We start from the raw sequence: 21,177 nt of genomic DNA on the forward strand, positions 1-21,177 counted from the left end.
AAGACCCAGACCCACCAAGGAGAAGAATTATTCTTGTTCCCTCCCTGTTGTCATTGTTTATTGCAGGAAAGAAGACCAAGATGTAAGCATACCTGAGCAGATCCTTTTCCAAGTATCCTGATGTCTCCAAGGGCTGTTCAGATTCCAAAGAGAACTATCTACAAGTTTGTCTCTGTTACTGGAGTCATTCATTCTCCGTAGTAATCTGCTCCACAGAATTCCTCTTCTCCTCCCTCCCATAACCTGTTTTACCAGGATCCAAGCCTCCATTCTTTCTGTAACCTCATTGGGAAGTTGGGTCTTCATTTGGAAGGCTCCCATGTGTACATGTTAAATAAATATCTATGCCTTTTCTTCTATTAATCAGTCTGCTTCAGTCAGTGATTTTTAGTGAAACTTTAGGGGGCCAAGGGCCTTGGTCCTCATATTTGCTTGTCCAATATCAATTCTTCACTCTTCTTTACTAATAGAATCCTGATTTGGGTGGGGGCAGGGGGGCATGACAATGTGCCCAACTAAATACCTTTCCCAGTCTCTCTTGAAGATATAGGTGACAATATGATAAAGTTCCTGTCATTGATAATTAAGCAGAAGTTGTGAGGAGGCTTTTATCTTGGCCCTTCCTCCTTCCTGTTGTGTGGACAATGGACCTGATGTCTGGGGCTTTGGCAGTGATTTTATGAGTATGAGGACAAAGACCTCACCCTCCAGGGATAGTAGAGTTGAGAGCCAGGAGGAGCCTGGGTTGCCAATGCTTTGAGAAGCTGCCACATCAGCCCTGAACTGCCTAACTCCAGATTTCTTGTTACGTAAAATCCCTTATCAGTGGTTACCAGTTTTCTCACCAGTGAAGCTCTAAAAATTATTGCTGCCTGGATCTCACCTCAAAAGGTTCTTATGTAATTGATATGGGGTGCGGCCTAGACATTTGGTTTTTAATATCTTCCAGATGATTCTAGTATAAGTCCCTTTCAGCTAAGAACGGTTTGGCACCATGGGGTGTTAGCTGCTATGTTCTTTGTATTAATCTGCCTTGTCCTTTTCACTGCATGAATCGATTTCTTGGTTGCCGTCTCTGTTTCACTGTCATTTTCAGGAGACTTCATTTAACTGGTCCTAGGGATTTTAAGTTACCCTTCCCCCGTGTGCCTCCTGATTTCCGTCCAGTTACTTGTGAAACATTGGGGAAAAAAAGCATTGAAGGCTCTGTCTCTAAACTTGCTGATTGAGATTTGGCATTTAACAGCTAAGCGCAATAAGATTAGATAGATGCGATTGTGTTTTGTTGCTGCTATGCCCACTAGGTATGATTGAGAAGCACTAGGATGGAAATCAGGGGACTTTTCTCCTTTCTGCTTTGTTTTATTGTGCACACTAAACAAACAAACACTTATTTCCTCTCTTGGATTTGGGCAAACTGTCTTTTCCTGTCTAATCCACGTGCCACTATTGCCCTGAACCTGTGTGCTCTGTTCATTCCCATCTTTATTAGTCTGTTCTCATATTGCCAATAAAGACATACCCAAGACTGGGTAATTTATAAAGGGAAGAGATTTAATTGACTCACAGTTCCACATGGCTGAGGAGGTGTCACAATCATGGCAGAAGACGAAGGAGGAGCAAAGTCACGTCTTACACGGCTGCAGACAAAGAGAGTGTGTGCAGGGGAACTCCTTTTTATAAAACCATCAGATCTCGTGAGACTTATTCACTATCACAAGAAGAACATAGGAAAGACCCACTCCATGATTCAGTTACCTCCCACCAGGTCCCTCCCATGACATGTGGGAATTATGGGAGCTATAATTCAAGATGAGATTTGGGTGGGGACACAGCCAAACTATATCACCATCTACATCCTCTGCATTTCCTTTGCCTTATTTGACATTTCTTTTGTTGGAGTCCGTGTTGTGTATTATCTAAGATTCATGGCTCATCTCATTTTATTCAGATAGTCTAAATAAGAGAATCCAATTTTTGTCAAAGATCCCCTTATTAATGTAGCTGGCCTTAAAAACTTCTTTTATCCTTTTTAGTGAATGTGGCCAGTGACAATATAATCTCACAAGTTTGGCAATATCACCTGCCTCCTTCATGGGAATCACAGCGTCAATCCCAAAAGACTCACCAGTAAGATGTATTCTTGAATATTGGGACCAGTTTAAACTAAATGGCCTTAAGAAGAGAAAACTGGTGTTTCTGTGTAATATGTTTGGCCTTGGTATTATTTAGAAAAACAAGAGAAATGGCCTCCTACTGGAACCGTGGCCTTTAATACTATACTTCAGCTCGATTTGTTTTGTAAGCAGGAAGGAAAATGGGATGAAATACCATATGTTCAAGTGTTTTACTGCTCAGTCAGAATAAAACCCTGCAGCAGACATGTGCATGTTTGATGAGAGAAAAGGAAGAAAACCAGACATACTAGGTGATCCCTTGGTACAGCTCCCCCAGTTCAGTGGACATTTTTGGGTGGAGCAGAACCTCCTTCTGTCAGCTCTGAAGGTTCAGATGTGTTGGCCTTTCTCCCTGTAGTCCACCTGAAAGTTCTATTGAGAACCCTTCATCCACTCCTCCTTACCTGTCCAGTCCCACTCTATACTCACCACTCCCTGAGGAACTTAGCCCTGCAAGTACTACTTAGAGTGGAGCCTCTTATCAACCTCCAAAGAGAAATCTTTGGCCATTTAGACAGGTTGCAAATGGGAAAGAAGTCACTGCAAGAATACATGTCCTCTTTTCTATGTCTGATTTGGCTCTATGTGAAGAGAAGTTTGGTCATTTCTTTAAAGATCCAAGAAAATGCATAGATGAGTTTGAGAAATTAACTCTGACCTATAGTTTAACATTGCAGGATCTGCATGTTTTGTTTTTTCTGTGCTGTACATTGGAAGAGAAACAACACATTTTGGGGACAACTAGGACCCATACAGATGAGGTATTGGCTCATAACCCTAACCATAATATATATAAGGCAGGAGGTGTAACAGTTCCAGATCAAGATCCAGAATAGAACAATCAAAGGGGCAGTGAGGACTTGGAGAGGAGAGATCATACCAGTCACTTGTGTGTTGGAAGGGATGAAGAAATTTGTGAAAAACCCTGTTAACTATGAAGAGGTTAAAGAAATTTCTCAGGGTAAAGATGAGAATCCAGCTTTGTTTCAAGGGCATTTATTTGAGGCAATTAGGAAATATACTAACACTGATCCTGCCTCAAGGGAAGGACAGACCCTTTTGGGAGTACATTTCATAATCCAGTCTACCCAAGATATCTGTAGAAAACTACAAAAATCAACTCTGGGTCCCCAGACTCCTATGGAACAACTTTTGGATGTGGCATTTTTAGTTTTTAATAACAGGGAAAAACAGAGGAAACAGAAAGAACAAGAAGGACCTCCCACAAGGTGCAGCTCTTCACTGAAGCCTTAAACTCTCCTCCCACATGGAGTTGCCCTCCTGACTCTTGGTCTGAACAAGGAAAGCAGAAAGGTGAAAAGCCCAAAGCTGGGTATCCGCATCTCCATGCCTTGGACATAAATCAGTGTACACACTATAAGAAAACTGGTCATTGGAAGGGGGACGGCCCAGCGCTCCAAAGGGGGCCATCAGCACCCAAATTAATGATGGCCGAAATAGCCAGGCAAGCCCAAGAGTGTTGGGGCCTGGGACCCTCTGCCACAACTCCCATTGGACAACTAACCATATCTCCGAAGGAGCCTCGGGTGACCCTCAACATGGCAGGTAAGACTGTTAACTTCCTTTTGGACATGGGGGCTGCTTGCTCTGTTTTGACCCATTATAATGGGATTCTGTCACCCCAGAACTGTATGGTCACGGGGATAGATGGACAAGCCCATAAATGCCATTTTACCTGTCCTTTAACAACTTTGGTTTTCTCACATGCCTTTCTTATCATACCTGAATGCTCCACCCCCTTGTTGGGAAGGGATTGTTAACTGAATTGCAAACAGTGGTATCTTTTAGAAATCAAAAGACAGACTAGGGGTTGTTCCTTCTCCTTTCCTGTGATAAAGGAGGAGAGTCAAAGGGGCTTACTTACTTTACCTGTTGAAGTAACCTCCTGAGTAAATCCTATAGTATGGGCCACTAAAGTTACAGGCAAAATGCTAAACCTTCCCCCAGTTTGCATCCAACTTAAGCCTGGTGTCCCATACCCGTGGTAGAGACAATACCCCTTAAAGCCAGAGACATAAAGAGGGATCCAACCACTAATTGCTAAGTTTTTGCAGTTTGGGTTGTTAAGGCCCTGTGAGTCTCCTTGTCATACACCAATCTTGCCAGTTAAAAAGCCAAATGGAGACTACAGGTTTGTTCAAGATCTTCGAGCTGTCAATGAGACTGTCATTCCCATACATACTATAGTGCCCAAACCCTACATGCTGTTGGCCCAGGGACCTTTTTTTTTGCATTCCAGTACACCCTGGTTCACAATTCATCTTTACTTTTGAAAAGACTGTTAATGATAGTGATTTAGTTTCTTAATTAACTTGTACAGTTCTTCCCCAGGGGTCTAGGGACAACCCTTACCTGTTTAAAAATGCACTAAGAATTTAAAATGGTACAATTAAGTAAAAACACTATTATCCAATAGTGGGTGACTTGTTGGTGTCTAGCTCAACTAAAAGAAACTTGGACAAAAATATCATTCAGTTACTAAAGTATCTGGGAACTAGTAAGAACAGGGTCTCGCCACACAAAGCCCAGATTTCAACTCAAGAGGTTAAATACTCAGAATAAGTTCCAACCCCTGACAATAACACCAGAATGAAGGGAAACTATCTTGGACATTCCAAAACCCCAAACTAGAAAACACCTGTGGACTTTCCTAGGGATGGCAGGATTCTGCTCTTTATGGGTACCTGAATTTGGGCATATAGCCAAGCCTTTTGATGAGACTCTGAAAGGAGCAGATGTAGATCCTTTTGAATGGGATAGTAATTGTGAACAGGTTTTTAACACTCTCAAGGAGAAATTGGGATCAACCCCACCCCTAGGGATCCCTAATCTTGATAAGCCATTTTTCCTTATATGACTGAAAAACAAAGCACCGCCCTAGGTGTCCTTGTCCAGAAATTGGGAGCTATTCCCTGACCAGTGACATATTTTTCTAAACAACTAGACCATGTCACATCAAGATGGCCTGGATACCTCAGGGCAGTTGCAGCAACTGCCTTAGTAGATGAAACAATAAACTGGCTTTAAGACAACATCTGGAGGTTTTAACCCCACACCAAGTACAAGGAGTCCTAGAAACTAAAAGACACCAGTGGATGACAGGGGGACTCTTATTAAAATATCAGGCTTTATTGCTAGACACTCCTGATGTAACTCTTAAAGTAGGGCATACTTTAAATCTAGCTACTCACTTGCCTGAACCCACAGGCACCCTAGATCATTCTCGTATACAAGTTATGGAGCAAGTTTACTCCATGGATAATCTCGGCTCACTGCAACCTCCGCCTCTCAGGTTCAAGCAAGTCTCCTGCTTCAGCCTCCCGAGTAGCTGGGATTACAGGCATGCGCCACCATGCCCAGCTAATTTTGTATTTTTAGTAGAGACTGGGTTTCACCATGTTGGTTAGGCTGGTCTCCAACTCCTGAAGTTCAGGTGATCCACCCACCTCAGCCTCCCAAACTGCTGGGATTACAGGTGCGAGCCACCATACCCGGCCCATCACATTCTTTAAAAAAGCAGAGAAATGAGTGACACATTCTTGAAAATTTTCCATTACGAATGGATGAAACCTAAGATCAGTTATATAAGGTTTCTCAGATGCTGGAAACCTAGCTTCCTAGGGTGGCCTATTCTTGGAGACTCCAGATAGTGAATGTTTTACCAGGCTGTGTGTTCACTCCATTTGTTATTTGCTTAATTTGTTCATTTTTAAAGGCAAATGATGCTATCAAACTTCATTCTATATGTCTATACTACTGATTTCTGTTGACTTACCTCCCACTTCCCCCTATCTTCAATGGCTAGTTACTGTTTTAACCCCATACTGGGTTGTCTCTTTTATTCATTTACTCTTGCACCCTCCTCTATCATCACTGATGAAAATTTAAGCTATATTGGCCCAAGATCAGCCTTTGAAAACATTCTTTGTGTGTTCTCTCATGCCAACATCGGGACCATATTTTTCTGGTTGTTGAGTGAGTTATGTGATGAGTTTAAACCTCTTGCTGAAGTTAAGATGTATCATGTAAATGACAACCTTTGATTTATCAAACTTAGACTCAGTAGTTAAAGTTTCCTAATGCAACAGGATGTGCTCTTCCCATAGCCATATTGAAGAGTACTTCATGTTTATTCTTTGGAAGGGTTAAGCAGTGAGACGGCCATGAGTGCTCGGATCAGACATTTTCCTTTGTGAGGGTTGGAGAATGATTTTCTCCCGTTTCTTATTGTTAGCTACCTTGCGAACTCTCCTAAAGCTACTGAAACAATGGCAATGGTTTAGATGCCCTGCATCTCCAGGGCTTGTGGTTTGTGCATATCTCTCATCTAAATAAATATAAATATTTTCTCTGTTTCTATTTCATCTTCCCCAAATTCCTGGTTCTGTTGTTGCAACTTCATAAAACCCAGAGCCCACATGGCACTAGCAGCTGCTAGCCCAGGTCAAACTTGGAGAGTGCAGCTGCTTTCCAGGTGTACCCTGTGTGATCCTGACTTCCTCCTGACAGTGCCAGGAACTCCCACGAACTGCTTTCGTGGTTGCATGTGAAAACTTTTGCATTTCTAGAAATCTCTTCTCCAGCAGGCTGGGCTATTGGGTGCTGTGGGATTGCTAGCTGGTCTAGACCCAGCCCCTCCTTCAGGCTTTTCTCACCCCTGCTCCTCTCCTGGGCTTGGGCCTCATGCCTGAGTCTCCAGCCGCCACCTTGCTGTTGGTTTACTGTTTCTCCGTGATGCTGTTTCTAGCTAGTTATAATTGGCAGGCAACCAGAAGCCTCATCTGCCGAGGGCGGAAGTCATGTCTGGAACAGGTTTCCCTCTTAAGACTGTGGGCTAACCCAGCATCTTGCCACTTCGTGTGGGACTTCCTCATTCTTAGTACATAACTGTGTTTGACCCTCAGGGATGACTAGTGTTTCTTGGCCTCAGTACAAGTTGACTTCTCCAGAAACTATCTGGCTCACTCTCAGTTTCCTGGAGCCCTATATCCTAATTACAAAAATGGGAAAATCATATCTAGAATCCCATAGGAAGAGAAATAGAACCCCCATATCAGCCTACAATTCATCCATTCTCAATTCATTATTTTGAAAACGTAGCTGATGGTTTGGTTCTGAGACCAGATGGTACAAAAATCACCATTCACTCATGGTAGGGCCGTCAACTACTATAATCTTTCGGAAAAGTAATTTAGCAATATAAGTCAGGACCACTTAAAAAACCCTTAGAGTTGCTCATTCCGCTCTTAGGAACTTATCCTAAAGACATCAACAGATGTGGACCAAAATTTCTGTGCAAGAATATTATGTAGAATTTCTGTATTGAGAAAATTTGGAGACAGCCTAGCTGTCCAAAAATAGGACTAAATAAAACATGGTACAGCAATATAGTGAAATATTATATAACCATTAAGTTATGTTCTTCAACAGTATTTTTAAAATAAGGAAAATTCCAACATTTTTGTGGAGTCTTTAAAAACGAGAGTACAGACCAGGCACAGTGGTGCGCACTTACAATCCCAGTACTCTGGGAGGCCAAGGCAAGTGGATCACTTGAGGCCAGAAGCTGGAGACCAGCCTAGGCAACACAGTGAGACCCTGTCTCTACAAAAAATACAAAAAATTAACCAGATGTGTTGGTGCACACCTGTGGTCCCAGCTACTTGGGAGGCTGAGGTGGGAGGATTGCTTGAGCCCAGGAGTTTGAGGCTACAGTGAGCTGTGATTCCACCACTGCACTCCAGCCTGGGTGACAGAGTGAGATCCTGTCTCAAAATAAAATAGAATGTAAAAAGAGCACATGCATGAAAAGCGGAACACAACACTTTAGGTAATAATATTATCCCAATCACATAGGCGTGCTTACGGCAAACAAAAACATTCATAGTATTTGTCTCTGGTGGTAGAAGTACTGGTGATTTTAAAAAAATACATTTTTTCTGAATATTCCAAGTGTTCTACAATGCGTGTGTTACTTTCCTAATTAGAAAAACAACTTTTATTTGTTAAAAGAAATTGGACCACAAAAAAAGCAAAAACACAAAGGCCTTGCCTGTTTTTTTTTCCCCTGTTTTACCACATCCTTTCTCACTGATGTAGAAAAAAAAAGGAACTAATATTTATGGTGCCAAGAATGTAAATCCTTCCTGTAACTTGGAAGGTACATGTGTATCTTTCCCATTTTAAAGGTAATAAAGTCACCAAAGAAAAGGGTGGCAAAAATAAAATGTGAATGCAGGCCCATTGGCCCCAAAGGCATCTTCTTCTCGCGTCTACACTGTCCTACTCATGATAGTTTTAAGTTGCATCTTATTCTGTACCTGGCCTTTTTCATCTTATCAAAATAAACTTCCCTTTGGTAACAAAGATATTCTACTTTCTGTAAAATTTTCATTCCAGCTAACTTTTGTTAGCTAAGATTTTGTCTAAGTAGTACCAATGCTTTGAATAATCATACTAAAAATATAGCCTAATTGGTCTGAATGAAATTGAACAACTGCAATTGTTCAAACAAGCTGGATGCAGCATTTTTGCACGTGTCTCGTCATTTTGCTACAGTAGTCATTGCAAACCAGTGCCTGATACACAAATCTCGGAGAAGTCATGGTTTCGTGGGATCAACTTGGAGAAGCTGCCATCTTCTCCGTCCCTCTGAGAACATCCTCCTAGCTGGTGGCATTAGCATTCTGCCTGCCCAGGTGAAGTCCTGGCAGGTTGTAGGAAGCCTCCCGTGGGAGCTGACCAGACCTTGAATACCCCTTCTGCATCACCCCAAATTGAATATGGTTATGCAAACAGCCTTTAACAATCCTTGTCATCTGGATCTGAGATACAACTTTAACGATGTCACATATGTCATCTTGCCACTTGCCTGCACCCGTAGATCCCCTGCTGCTGTGTGACAGCGACCACTGTGCCATGCTTGTCTGTTACCCTATGACCCAGGAGGAAATGAGAAGACATATCATTCCTCACCATTATGATAAGGAAATGGGGACCAGAGAAGTTAAGCAATTTGCCCAAGGCCATGCAGCTTTAAGTGCATGTGTCAGAGCTGCTGCCCTGTTTTTGTGTTTTGTTTTGTTTTTTTGTTATTGTTTTTTTTTTTTTTTTGAGACGGAGTTTCCCTCTTGTCTCCCAGGCTGGAGTGCAATGGCGCAACCTCGGCTCACTGCGACTCTGCCTCCTGAGGTTCAAGCAATTCTCCTGCCTCAGCCTCCCGAGTAGCTGGGATTACAGGCGCCTGCCACCACTCCTGGCTAATATTTGTATTTTTAATAGGGACAGGATTTCACCCTGTTGGCCAGGCTGGTCTCGAACTCCTGACCTCATATGATCTGCCCGCCTCGGCCTCCCAAAGTGCTGGGATTACAGGCATGAGCCACCACGCCTGGTGGCTTTTGAGCACTTACATTGTGGCTGTCTGAAATGAGATGTGCTCTAAGAGTGAATTATGCCCTGGACTTCCAAGACGTGTTTTGAAAAAATATGCATAATATCTCATCAGTAATTTTTATATCAATGGCATATTTAAATGTTCATTTTGGATATACTGAGTTAAATAAAATATACCATTAAAATTAATTTCAGTCTCTTTTTTATTTTTCTCTTTTTTAATGTGGTTACTAGGAAATCTTAAATTACAAATGTGGCTCGCATTGAATTTCTATTAGCAGCAATGTCTCAGAACTCTGTTTTTCTCATCTGTTAAATGATGTTAACAATGAGAACACCCATAAAGTTCCCAAGACAGTAAGTGTCCTCTACATGTTTATGTTGTTCCTCCATCACTTTTTCTCAGCAGAACACTCAAGCCTCCTGACTTTCATTTCATGATCCAGATACATTCAAAACCATTGTTCCATTTCCATCCAGATTTCTCCCGAGTAAGGGCTTTTTTTTTTTTTTCAGTCATGTGTCACTTGAAATCTTATGATTACAGTTTGTAAATAGCAAGTCAGAAGTTGGAAACTCAGCCAAGATTCTGAAACTGCCTTGCCTAAAGCAGAGGCATCGGAGAATGCACCTATTCATAAACCCGTCCCAGGCGCTTGTGAAAAGATACACTGACATTTAGGCAGGAAACGCACACAAGGTAATTCATTCCTATTGAAGCTCACTGAGCATCAATCTGGTTGCAATATGAATTATTCATGTCCCTCCCATCCCCCCGCTGCCACTGCCACGCCAGCCTCCTGTTCAAGGCTGATGTCAGTGCAGAACCCATAGCTCCTCTCTCTAGGCCCTTTCCTGGGCAGCTGTGCACACAGGTCAACACCCCGTCCTACAGCCAGCTCTCATTCTCTCTGTGGTGAGGCCTCACCCACATGGGCTCAGAGGCTGCGGTCGACACCTGATTGGCCACTACAATTCAATTTTCTTGTCCATCTGCTAGAAGACAGATGAATTCATCCAGCAGCCAGCCCAGGACTCCGGAGGAAACAACTTGAAATAATTTATGAATTGATTTATGCCACTTCTCTTTCCACAAGGAATGTATGGTGGCTGCGTAATATGCCTTTTGTTGAATTTACCAAATTGTTCTCTCATTTCATGTTGTGGATGTCCTAGTAGGGAGTGACAAATGCATATGCTATAAGGCCCAAACAGTTATGCTGATGGGGAGCAAGGAGCAAGGAGCAAGCAACAGGGAGTGGTGGAGACTGTGTCCAATGGAAGAGCACCTGACCCATCTGCAGGGGCAGCCACTGCCCGTCCAAGCCGGTCGTTGCCTGTGATGATGCTCTTGGTGTTGCAAATCCCCTGATTTGTTACAAAAGGTCAGATTCCCAGATTTTAATGTGGAGATCTCCTGATTTTTGAAGTGTGGGGCTGAATAAACCTGCCTATTGGTCCAATTCAGCAAGCCTGTTGATAGTCTCTGATCTTGTTTGTTTGCTTGTATAAACGGCAGGCTTTCGTGCCAAGGATTCAAACTTCATGTTCTTTTTTATTCCCTCTACCTTTCATCCCTCCTTCCACAGTGCATAGCATTTATACCAATTATGATTTTCAGAATTAGACACCAATTTGCCATCCTCATAGTTGCTCCAGACATATCTTTTTAGTTATTTCCTTTTGTGTCCTCCTCCTTTTTTCTCGAAGTTCTCCAGACTCCGAGAGAGGAGAGGAAGCGAGAACAGGAGTCAATAATGGCCCTTTCCAGCCACACACCCTCTCTGTAAGAAAACGTGGCTGAGTCTCCCTCTCCGTGCTTTATCTTCTGTGTTGCCGAGGCATTGCCAGAATGTCAGGGCTCAGGAGAAAAGAGGGGAAGGACGCCAGATGAGGGTCTGGAAGGTCTCTCCTTTGTTGTAAGGCAGCAATGGAGCAGTTAAAGGCATGCGGGACCTGCCTCCATACATCCTCTGCCAGGCGTGACTGAACTCCCACCCGCCTCCCCATGTGCCTCCCAACCGTGGGACACTTTCTTTTCTGGGGCTTGTCCTGTGAGAAGGGCCACTGCCTCCTAATGATCTCCCCCATTCAACTAGATACTTTGTCTTTGACGACAAGCCCTGGGGTTCCAAAGAAACCTGGGCTATCTCTGCACAAGTAACCAGAATCTGCAAGTCAAATTCAGTTTCAGTAATTGGCTATTTGAGTCTAAGAGGTAGTTTGTTTAGTTCTTTGTTTTTCTCTTTTGTGTTTCCTATAGTATTGATAAAGACACAGATTAGGCCAGGTGTGGCAACTAACACCAGTAATCCCAGGGCTTTGGGAGGCTGAGGCAGGAGGATCGCTTGAGCCCAGGAGTTTGAGGTCAGCCTGGGCAACTAACAAGACACCCAGCTCTACAAAAACTTTAAAAATTAGCCAGGTGTGGTGGTGCGCACATGTGGTCCCAGCCTCATGAGAGGCTGAGGCCAGAGGATCGTCTGAGGCCAGAAGTTCAAGGCTGCATGAGCCCGGATGGCACCACTGCACTCCAACCTGGGCAACAGAGTGAGACCCTAGTCTCAAAAAAAAAAAAAAAAAAGATGCAAATCGACTTCTGTGACAGGAAGCAGGTCCAGACGACTGTTTTTCAATTGACAAATAGAAATTATATGTATTTATGATGTACTACGTGTTTTGATGTATGTTTACATTGTAAAATAACTAAATCACACTAATTAACATATGCAATCTACTGTCTTAGCACATTTCAAGTATACAATACATTGTTATTAACTAGAGACACCGTGCTGTATAACAGACCTCTTGAACTTCTGTCTAACTGAAAATTGGTATTCTTTGGCCATTAAAGGCATTCGCCATCACCTCTGCCCTGACTCCCTGCTAACCACCATTCCACTTTGCTGTTATGAGTTTGACGTTTTTAGGTTTCTCTTATGAATGAAATAATGTGGTATTTCTCTTTCTGTGCCTAGCTTATTTCGCTTAGCAAAATGTCCCCAGGTTCATCCACGGTGTTGTAAATAACAGGATTCCCTTGTTTTCTAAGGCTGAATAGCATTTCATTACATTTATATACCACATTTTAAAAATCCATTTATCCATTGATGCACACATAGGTTGATTTTATATCTTGGCTATTATGAATAATGCGGCAGTGAACATGTAAGTGCAGATAACTCTTTGCCATGCTGATTTCTTTTCTTTTCTTTTTTGAAACAGGATCTCATTCTGTTATCCAGGCTGGAGTGCAGTGGCATGCTTAGGGCTCACTGCAGCCTCGACCTCCCAAGTTCAGGCGATCCTCCTGCCTCAGCCTTCTGAGTAGCTGAGACCACAGGTGTGCACCACCACACTCAGCTAATTTTTAAATTATTAGTAGAAATGAGGTCTCCCTATGTTGCTCACCATGTTGGTCAGGCCAGTCTCAAATTCTTGACCTCAGGTGATCCACCTGCCTGAGCAACATAGGTAGACCCCTGGACTTGAACCCCTGGACTCAAATGATCCTCCTTCCTCAGCTTCCCAAGGTGCTAGGATGACAGGTCTCAGCCAGCATCCCCAGTCGATACACTGATTTCATTTCCTTTGGATGTGTATTGTAGTTCAATTTTTAATTTTTTGAGGAAGCTCCATACTGTTTTCCATAATAGTTATACTAATTTCCATTCCTACCAACTGTGTAGCAAGGTCCCTTCTCTCCACATTTCCTTATTGGTGCTCAGAAGTCAAAATTTGAGGAACTACAGTATTAGTATAAAAAATGTTAAAGCACTTTTATGGGAATTGAAAGAAGACAGCTGCAATTTCAGGAAACTGATTAAGAAACACTTGGTCATGCAACATTTGCTCCACATTTCAAGAATGTGTTAATCAGTTCTCCGCTTTTTAAAGAATGTGATGGGCCAGGTGTGGTGGCTCATGCCTGTAATCCCAGCAGTTCGGGAGGCCGAGGCAGGTGGATCACCTGAGGTCAAGAATTTGAGACCAGCCTGACCAACATGGTGAAACCTGGTCTCTACAAAAAATACAAAATTAGCCGGGCATGGTGGCACATGCCTATAATCCCAGCTACTCGGGAGGCTGAGGCAGGAGACTTGCTTGAGCCCGGGAAGCGGAGGTTGCAGTGAGCCGAGATTGCGCCACTGCACTCCAGCCTGGGCAACAACAGCAAAACTCCAACTCAAAAAAAAATGTGATGGGCTGGGCGCAGTGGCTCATACCTGTAATTCCAAAACTTTGAGAGGCCAAGGCAGGCAGATCCCTTGAGCTCAGGAGGTTGAGACCAGCCTGGGCAACATGGAGAAACTCCGTCTCTACAAAAAATACAAAAATTAGCCAGGCAAGGTGGTACACATCCGTGGTCCCAGCTACTTGGGGGGCTGAAGCAGGAGCATTGCTTGAGCCCAGGGGGTTGAGGCTGCAGTGAGCCAAATTGGCACCACTGTACTATAGTCTGCATATCAAAGTGAAATCCTGTCTCAAAAAAAAAAAAAGAATGTGACAAATATAATGTAGCCTTTTATTGATGACTCGGGGCAATTACTTATGATCAGAAATTCTATTTCAGCCTGTAATCCCAGCACTTTGGGAGGCCAAAGCAGGCGGATCACTTGAGGTCAGGAATTCGAGACCAGCCCTGCCAACATGGTGAAACCCCATCACCACTAAGAACGCAAAAATTAGCTGGGCATGGTGGTGCACACCTGTAATCCCAGCTACTCAAGAGACCGAGGCAGGAGAATCGCTTGAACGCGGGAGGCGGAGCCTGCAGTGAGCCAAGATTGCACCACTGCACTCCAGCCTGGGTGACAGAGTGAAACACCATCTCAAAAAAAAATTGTATTTCAATTCAGTAAGCATTTACTGAGCCTCTCTACTTTGTGCCAAGTACTACACATTGACCTTTAACCATTTTTTAATTTACTTTAAAACTAGGCCTTGAAAACATTATGCTAAGTGAAAGACATCAGTCCCAAAGGACCATACATTTGTATCATTCCATTTATATGAAATGCCCAGAATAGGCAAGTCTGCAAAGACAGAAAGTAGATTAGTGGCTGCCTGGGGCTGGGGGTACTGGGGTGCAGTGGCTAGTGTGGGGTGATGACGATGTTCTAATGACATCTGGGGCAATGATAATGCACTGCTGATTGTGGTGGTGGATACACAACTGTGAATATATTAAAAAACGATTCCGTGGTACATTGTAAATAGGTGAATTGTACGGTGTGTGAAATATATCACAATAAAGCCCATTTTTAAAAAAAGGTGCTGGCAATGTTCAGAAAACAGAAAGAGACAGCACCTGAACAAGGATGAGGAAGGGAGGACAGTGGGTGGGCCTGGGTCAAGATGATGATCAGTCCCTCTTTGTCTCCATAGGATCCTTTGCCCCTCCTGGACTAGCTTGGGACACTCTGCTATTCCACCGTCTGCTCTCCTTCCTGTCCCCATGCCTGCTTGTGACAGCTTCTATGGCATCAGCTGCTCCCCATCAGCTCTGGTTCTGGCAACCACAGAGGTTCAAGGCTGGGCTTGGGAGTCGGAAAGCCCCCGGTTTTATGACAAGGGTGTGACCTGCACCAGCAATGTGACCTTGGACAAGTTTTTTTAACCTTTTTTTTTTTTTGGAGACGAAGTTTTGCTCTTGTTGCCCAGGCTGGAGTGCAGTGGCGCAACCTTGACTCACTGCAACCTCCGCCTTCCAGGTTCAAGCAATTCTCCCGCCTCAGCCTCCTGAGTAGCTGGGATTACAGGCTCCCACCACCACGCCTGGCTAATTTTTTTGTATTTTTAGTAGAGACGGGGTTTCACCATGTTGGCCAGGCTGGTCTCGAATTCCTGACCTCAGGTGATCCACTCACCTCGGCCTCCCAAAGTGTTGGAGTTTTTTTAACCTTTTTAAGCTCAGCTTTTCTCATCTATAAAACAGGGATGATGATATCTACCTCATGGTGTTATGGTGAGGATTAAAGGAGATAAAGCTAAGAACGTGTCTGACTCATAGTAAGTGATCAAAAGGACTTTGTATCTGGGAAGGGGAAATCAGCAGGCTGTCAGGGAAAGTTTCACTACAGATAAAGCTGGAATCCTCAAAGCATGACCCTGGAGGTAGTTATTCTGGCTACTCAACTCGGTTAGATGTTAAGGATGTTGGTATCAATGAATGTTCCTGCCGGATGAGATGTTAACTGAATCACCAGTGTTCCTTAAAAGGGGCAGGCTGGGTGCAGTAGCTTATGCCTATAATCCCAGCACTTTGGGAGGCTGAGGCAGGTGGATCACAAGGTCAGGAGCTCGAGACCAGCCTGGCCAACATGGTGAAACCCCGTCTCTACCAAAAATACAAAAATTAGCCAGATGTGGTGGCTGGCACCTGTAATCCCAGCTACTCAGGAGGCTGAGGTAGGAGAATTGCTTGAACCCGGGAGGTGGAGGTTGCAGTGAGCTGAGATCGTGCCACTGCACTCCAGCCTGGGCGGCAGAGCAAGACTCTGTCTCGGGAAAAAAAAATAGTAGAAGCAGGAAAGGAACAAACACTTGCACCTACTATATGCCATGTGCTTGTCATTCAGCATCTTGTTTAATCCCCAAAGTAACAATATGCTATAGGTAGGTATTGGTAGCTCTATGCTACAGAAGGGAAGCCAAGGCCCACACAACTAATCATGGCGATAATGCCATTAAACACTACTACATTGTGCTACAGTCGTGTACTTACTCATTTAATCCTCAGCAAACCCTATGTGGGAGTTGCCATTATTATCCCATTTTGCATATGAGGAAACTGAGGCACAGGAGGACTAAGTAACTCGCTGAGGTCACACATATTAAGTAGCAGATCTGAGACACAAACAGAAATAAATCTGACCCCAGAGCCCGTGTCCCCTCCATGGCTATGCTGTCCATGAACACAGCAAAGCATCCTTGTGGTGGCCACATCTAACCATAAGATGTGCTGTAAACAGGGCAGTCCGTGAGATGCTGTACACATTAAAAGGAGGGCAGGCTCTGGCTTCGATCAGGCAGCTGGCTCTTTTGGGGTGACTTGAAGGGCACTAAGCCAGCTTCACTGGGCTCTTCTAAACCTTCCTATCTGAGAATACATACTCAGAATACCATTTTTTAGCTTAAGGCTGTTTGCAGTTTGGGGTTTATTAAAATGTCCCTTAGCTGGGCATAGTGGCTCACACCTGTAATCCCAGAACTTTGGGAGGCCAAGGTAGGAAGATCACCTGAGGTCAGGAGTTTGAGACCAGCCTGGCCAACATGGTGAAACCCCATCTCTACTAAAAAATACAAAAATCAGCAGGGTGTGGTGGCAGGCCCCTGTAATCTCAGCTACTCAGGAGGCAGAGGCAGGAGAATTACTTAAACCCAGGAGGCGGAGGTTGCAGTGAGCTGAGATTGCACCACTGCACTCCAGCCTGGGTGACAGAGGGAGACTCTGTCACAAAACAAAACACAAATAAAATGTCTCTTAACAGCTGTTAGTCACTGCAAGAATGTGGGTGGCTGAATTTCCAATCTCACCCTGGCTTTTTCCCCCTCACACAGTTTCGGTAGCAGAGAAGAGAGGAAGATCTTGAAGGTCCTGATGAGGCCAGGTGAATTCTAAGAACCTTGGGCCTCATCTCCCTCCCACTCTGCCCTCACAAGGCTGGCTCAGTCTTCACAGCTGATGTGTAGAGTGTGCGGGAGAAGGTCGGGCTGGGACTCACTCTGGTCAGATCCATCTGTCTCCTCATCTCCAAGGCTGCTGTGATGGGAACAGCAGGAATCTTTTCCCCGCTGTGTCTATCCCAGTGTGGTTATTCAATGTTGGTGGCCTCTAAATGCTAGAAAAGGGACATTTTCTTCCTTGCAGACATCCTGGGATAAAGGAAGACGGTGGTTCCTAAGGGCATCAGACACGGTTGGAGGGAAGGGTGCAGATGGCATATTAGTTTGTGTTGGCTGCCAAAGCAAATACCACAGACCACATGACTTAAAACAGAAATGTATTTTCTCACAGTTCTGGAGGCTGGGAGTCCGACTTCAAAGAGTCAGCAGGGCTGGTTTCCTCTGAAGCCTCTCGCCCTGGCCTGTAGCTGCTATCCTCTCCCTGCGTCTCCACGTGGTCATCCCTCTGTGTGTGTCTGTGTCCAAATTTTTTCCTATAAGGACAGCAGTCATATTGAAGTAAGGACCAGTCCATTTTAATTTAGTCACCTTTAAAGGCCCTGTTTCCAAATGCAGTCACATTCTGGATGTCTGGAGGTTAGGGTTTCAACATTTGAATCTTGGAGGGACAGAATTCAGCCCATAACAGATGGTGAGGGGGACAAGCTCCTTCTGCCACTTGCAGAGAATATCAAGATCACATGCACCTGCCAGAAATTCCCCAGGAGAAGGGTTCATCCTTCTACCCCGGAGGATGTCCAGGCCCGGAGTGCCCTGCAGGGCAGAGGCACAGCCGTGGGCTCACTGCTGGTCACTCCAAGATGCCTGGGTGCCTGGGCCGGGTTCAGGTTTGTTTGAACAGGAGACCTGGAAGGGAGCAGAGGCTCTTTCTCTGCTCTGCAGTTACGAAACATTCTTAGGGGAAAATCAAACTCCATGCTAATTTAATAGTTATTAATAATTGATAACACCCATTCCTCGAGGATTGTTTGCACAGTGCTTAGAGGCCTGAGAATTGGTGATAATGAAATTTTAGCATAAGATAAAATTGGGTTAAGGGTTTTTCTGCCTCTGTTTAAAATGTTCCTGTATAAAATATTCATTTTAGGTTATAAACTAATAAACAAATATGTCCCCCATATGCTCCCATGTGTGAAAATCTAATGTGATAATGAAAGTAAAAATAGTAATAAACAAATGATAGGAAGATGATCATTTGCTACACAATGAATAAATGATTAGAGTAATAGATTAACATGAAGAACAGGCACAGGGTGGGAAGGGGAAGGGGTTGGCATCTACGGCCTGCTCTGTGGTTTGTGTGGACATGTGACTCGGTGCCAGCAGCTCTTTCCTTTGTCCTTCCAGCAGGTGTTATTAAGCAGTGATGACTTGACAGTTGTCGGGCTGGTCTCACCAGAACCGGGCAGATGCGCTTCGCCTGCGTTCCTGACTCCCCCTCCTTTCCGTCTCTTCTCTTTTCAAATGACGACATAAATGCAAGAGGGGGCAAAAGGTGAAATGCAAACCCTTCGAGTTAGCCCTGATAAAATCTCCTCATTTCAAATCCTGCTGGCAAAGCCGCCTGCAGCCTCTCTCCGCGCCCCTCTGGTCGCTTGTTCTTCTACCCAGTCCCTAGGGATCATGTCCATCAGGGTTCATCCTAGAGCTCCTGCTCTTCTCTATAGCCCATTCTCATAGCCTTAGAAAATGCCTCTACTGACAACTCCTAACTTATATTCCACGCCGAGACCTTCCTCGGAGCCCCAGCCTCACACATCCCGCCGCGCCTCACACACGCCCACGCCCCCCGCCCCGCCACCCCCACCCCCGGCCTCCCCCTCCCGCCCCCGGTCTCCTTGACATCTCTGCTTGGTGACGTGCAGTCTTCTCAATCTCCCTGCTCCCCCTCTGCCTCAGTAAATGCTGGCCCAGGCTGCTCACTTGCTCAAGACACAACCCCAAGAGGCATCCTTGATGCTTCCTTTTCCCTCACTCCCCATATCCAACCCATCCATGAGTTCTTTCGGTTCCACCTTAAAAATACCCCTGGGGGCCGGGCGCGGTGGCTCACGCCTGTCATCCCAGCACTTTGGGAGGCCGAGGTGGGCGAATGGTGAGGTCAGGAGATCGAGATCATCCTAGCTAACACGGTGAAACCCTGTCTCTACTAAAAATACAAAAAAAAAAAAAAAAAAAAAAAAAAAAAAAAATTAGCCGGGCGTGGTGGTGGGCGCCTGTAGTCCCAGCTACTCGGGAGGCTGAGGCAGGAGAATGATGTGAACCCGGGAGGCGGAGCTTGCAGTGAGCCGAGATGGCGCCACTGCACTCCAGCCTGGGTGACAGAGCGAGACTCCCTCTCAAAAAAAAAAAAAAAAATACCCCTGGGGTCTGCCCACTTCCGTCCATCTTCCCGGTCATCACATGGGTCCTGTCACTGTCACCTCTGGCTGAGATTTGTGCAGTAGCCTCCCAGTGGATCCCCAACGGTCACTTTGCCTGCCCAACCAGCAGTTAGAGTGATTTAGAAAGAATAAGTAGATCACGTAACGCCACTCCCAACCCCAGTCTGCACAAACCTTTTCAGTGAGTTCCTGTCGCACTTAGAATAATACCCAAGCTTCTTACTGCACAGAGACCCTGACTGAGCTGCCCCACCTATCTGTGCAGCCCTGTCTTGACCTGTTCTTCCCTCTCCTGTGACATTTCTGGCTGGATTGATCTCTAACGATCCCCTAGGACTTTATTTAATACTCTAAGTGAGATCTGGATCAGGCACCTCACCATTACCTGGAGCTCTAGAAATCTCAAGCCCTCTCCAGAACTACTGAATCAGGAATCAGGATTTCAGCAAGATCCCTGGGTGATTCAAATGCAAATTAAGGCTTGAGAAGCTCTGCTGCAGCTCAGAGCACAGCAGGCCCTTTCCACCCCAGGGCCTTTGCACATGCTCCTCTTTCCCCGGCTCCTCAAACAGCTTGCTCCTAGGATACCTCTGGAAATGGATGTGATGAACCATGGCTGCTTCTGGGGAGAGAAACATGGAAGCTGGCATTGGGGATGGGAGGGAGAATTACCTTTTATTATATACTCTCATTCATCTTCAAACAAGCCATTTTAACAGCTCTTTTTCAGCCTTCATTTCTATTTACAGCCACTATGAAAAGTAACTTCCCTTCCTTCCTTGGTGTCACAGTGTCCTTTGTTTTCTCCATGGTGTTCATCATAATTTGGTGATCGTGATGTTTCTTCGCTGATGTCTCACTTCCGCCATCAGCATGCAGGAAGTGAAGATGTTGTCTTGTTCACCCCCCTGCATCCACCAGCTTTAGATCCATGCTGCACACAGGAAGCTCTGAAACGCTGACAAAATGAGCTTCTCTGAAATCTTACATTCAGATGCTCCTCCCTGCCCCTTCCGTCCCTCCATAGAGTGCACCTACTAATTTGCTCCCAGGACTCCTGTTTCATACCCCCGAGGGGCTTGGGTCCTGATGGCTCTGCTCTTATCTTCCAGCCTCCTTGGTTTGCATTTGTTCTGTGCTGCTTTCTTCTCTGGCTCCCACACACAGAACAGTTGACCTCACCTCAGCCTGAGAGAAATGAAAATCATCAGAGGCAACGCGCTCACTTGCCTGCCACAAAGCCCACAAACCTGTCCACGTTTGCTGCTGTCTTTTTCTCCCTTCCATTTGCTAACGTGCCACTGCTGTCTTACTGAAAGTGCTCTGATCTCACTCCTCCAGTAGTGCTGGTAAACGTTTCACAACTGGCTCTCTGGGAATAAATAGGTCTGATTTGAGGAGTTTGCTGGTTTCTCTGGTGTAAATACTCCCATCACAGCCAACTGCAAGGCACCAATGAGATAACACTACACGCAGAGTTGGAAGAGACGCATAGACGTGAGTGATTACAT

General features: G+C 44.9%; 1 long non-coding RNA gene across 1 annotated transcript; it reads right to left on the reverse strand.

Annotated features, from left to right (window-relative positions):
* Nucleotides 1–17,586: 17,586 nt before the first annotated feature.
* On the reverse strand, nt 17,587–20,955 carry LOC134737868 (uncharacterized). Its single transcript, XR_010123268.1, has 2 exons — nt 20,339–20,955; nt 17,587–18,738 (listed from the first exon to the last, which is right to left on the reverse strand). It is a non-coding gene; the product is annotated as an uncharacterized LOC134737868 (long non-coding RNA).
* Between the last annotated feature and the right edge of the window lie 222 nt (nt 20,956–21,177).

The sequence above is a fragment of the Pongo pygmaeus genome, chromosome 12, assembly GCF_028885625.2.
Source record: "Pongo pygmaeus isolate AG05252 chromosome 12, NHGRI_mPonPyg2-v2.0_pri, whole genome shotgun sequence".
Taxonomy (NCBI): Eukaryota; Metazoa; Chordata; class Mammalia; order Primates; family Hominidae; genus Pongo; species Pongo pygmaeus.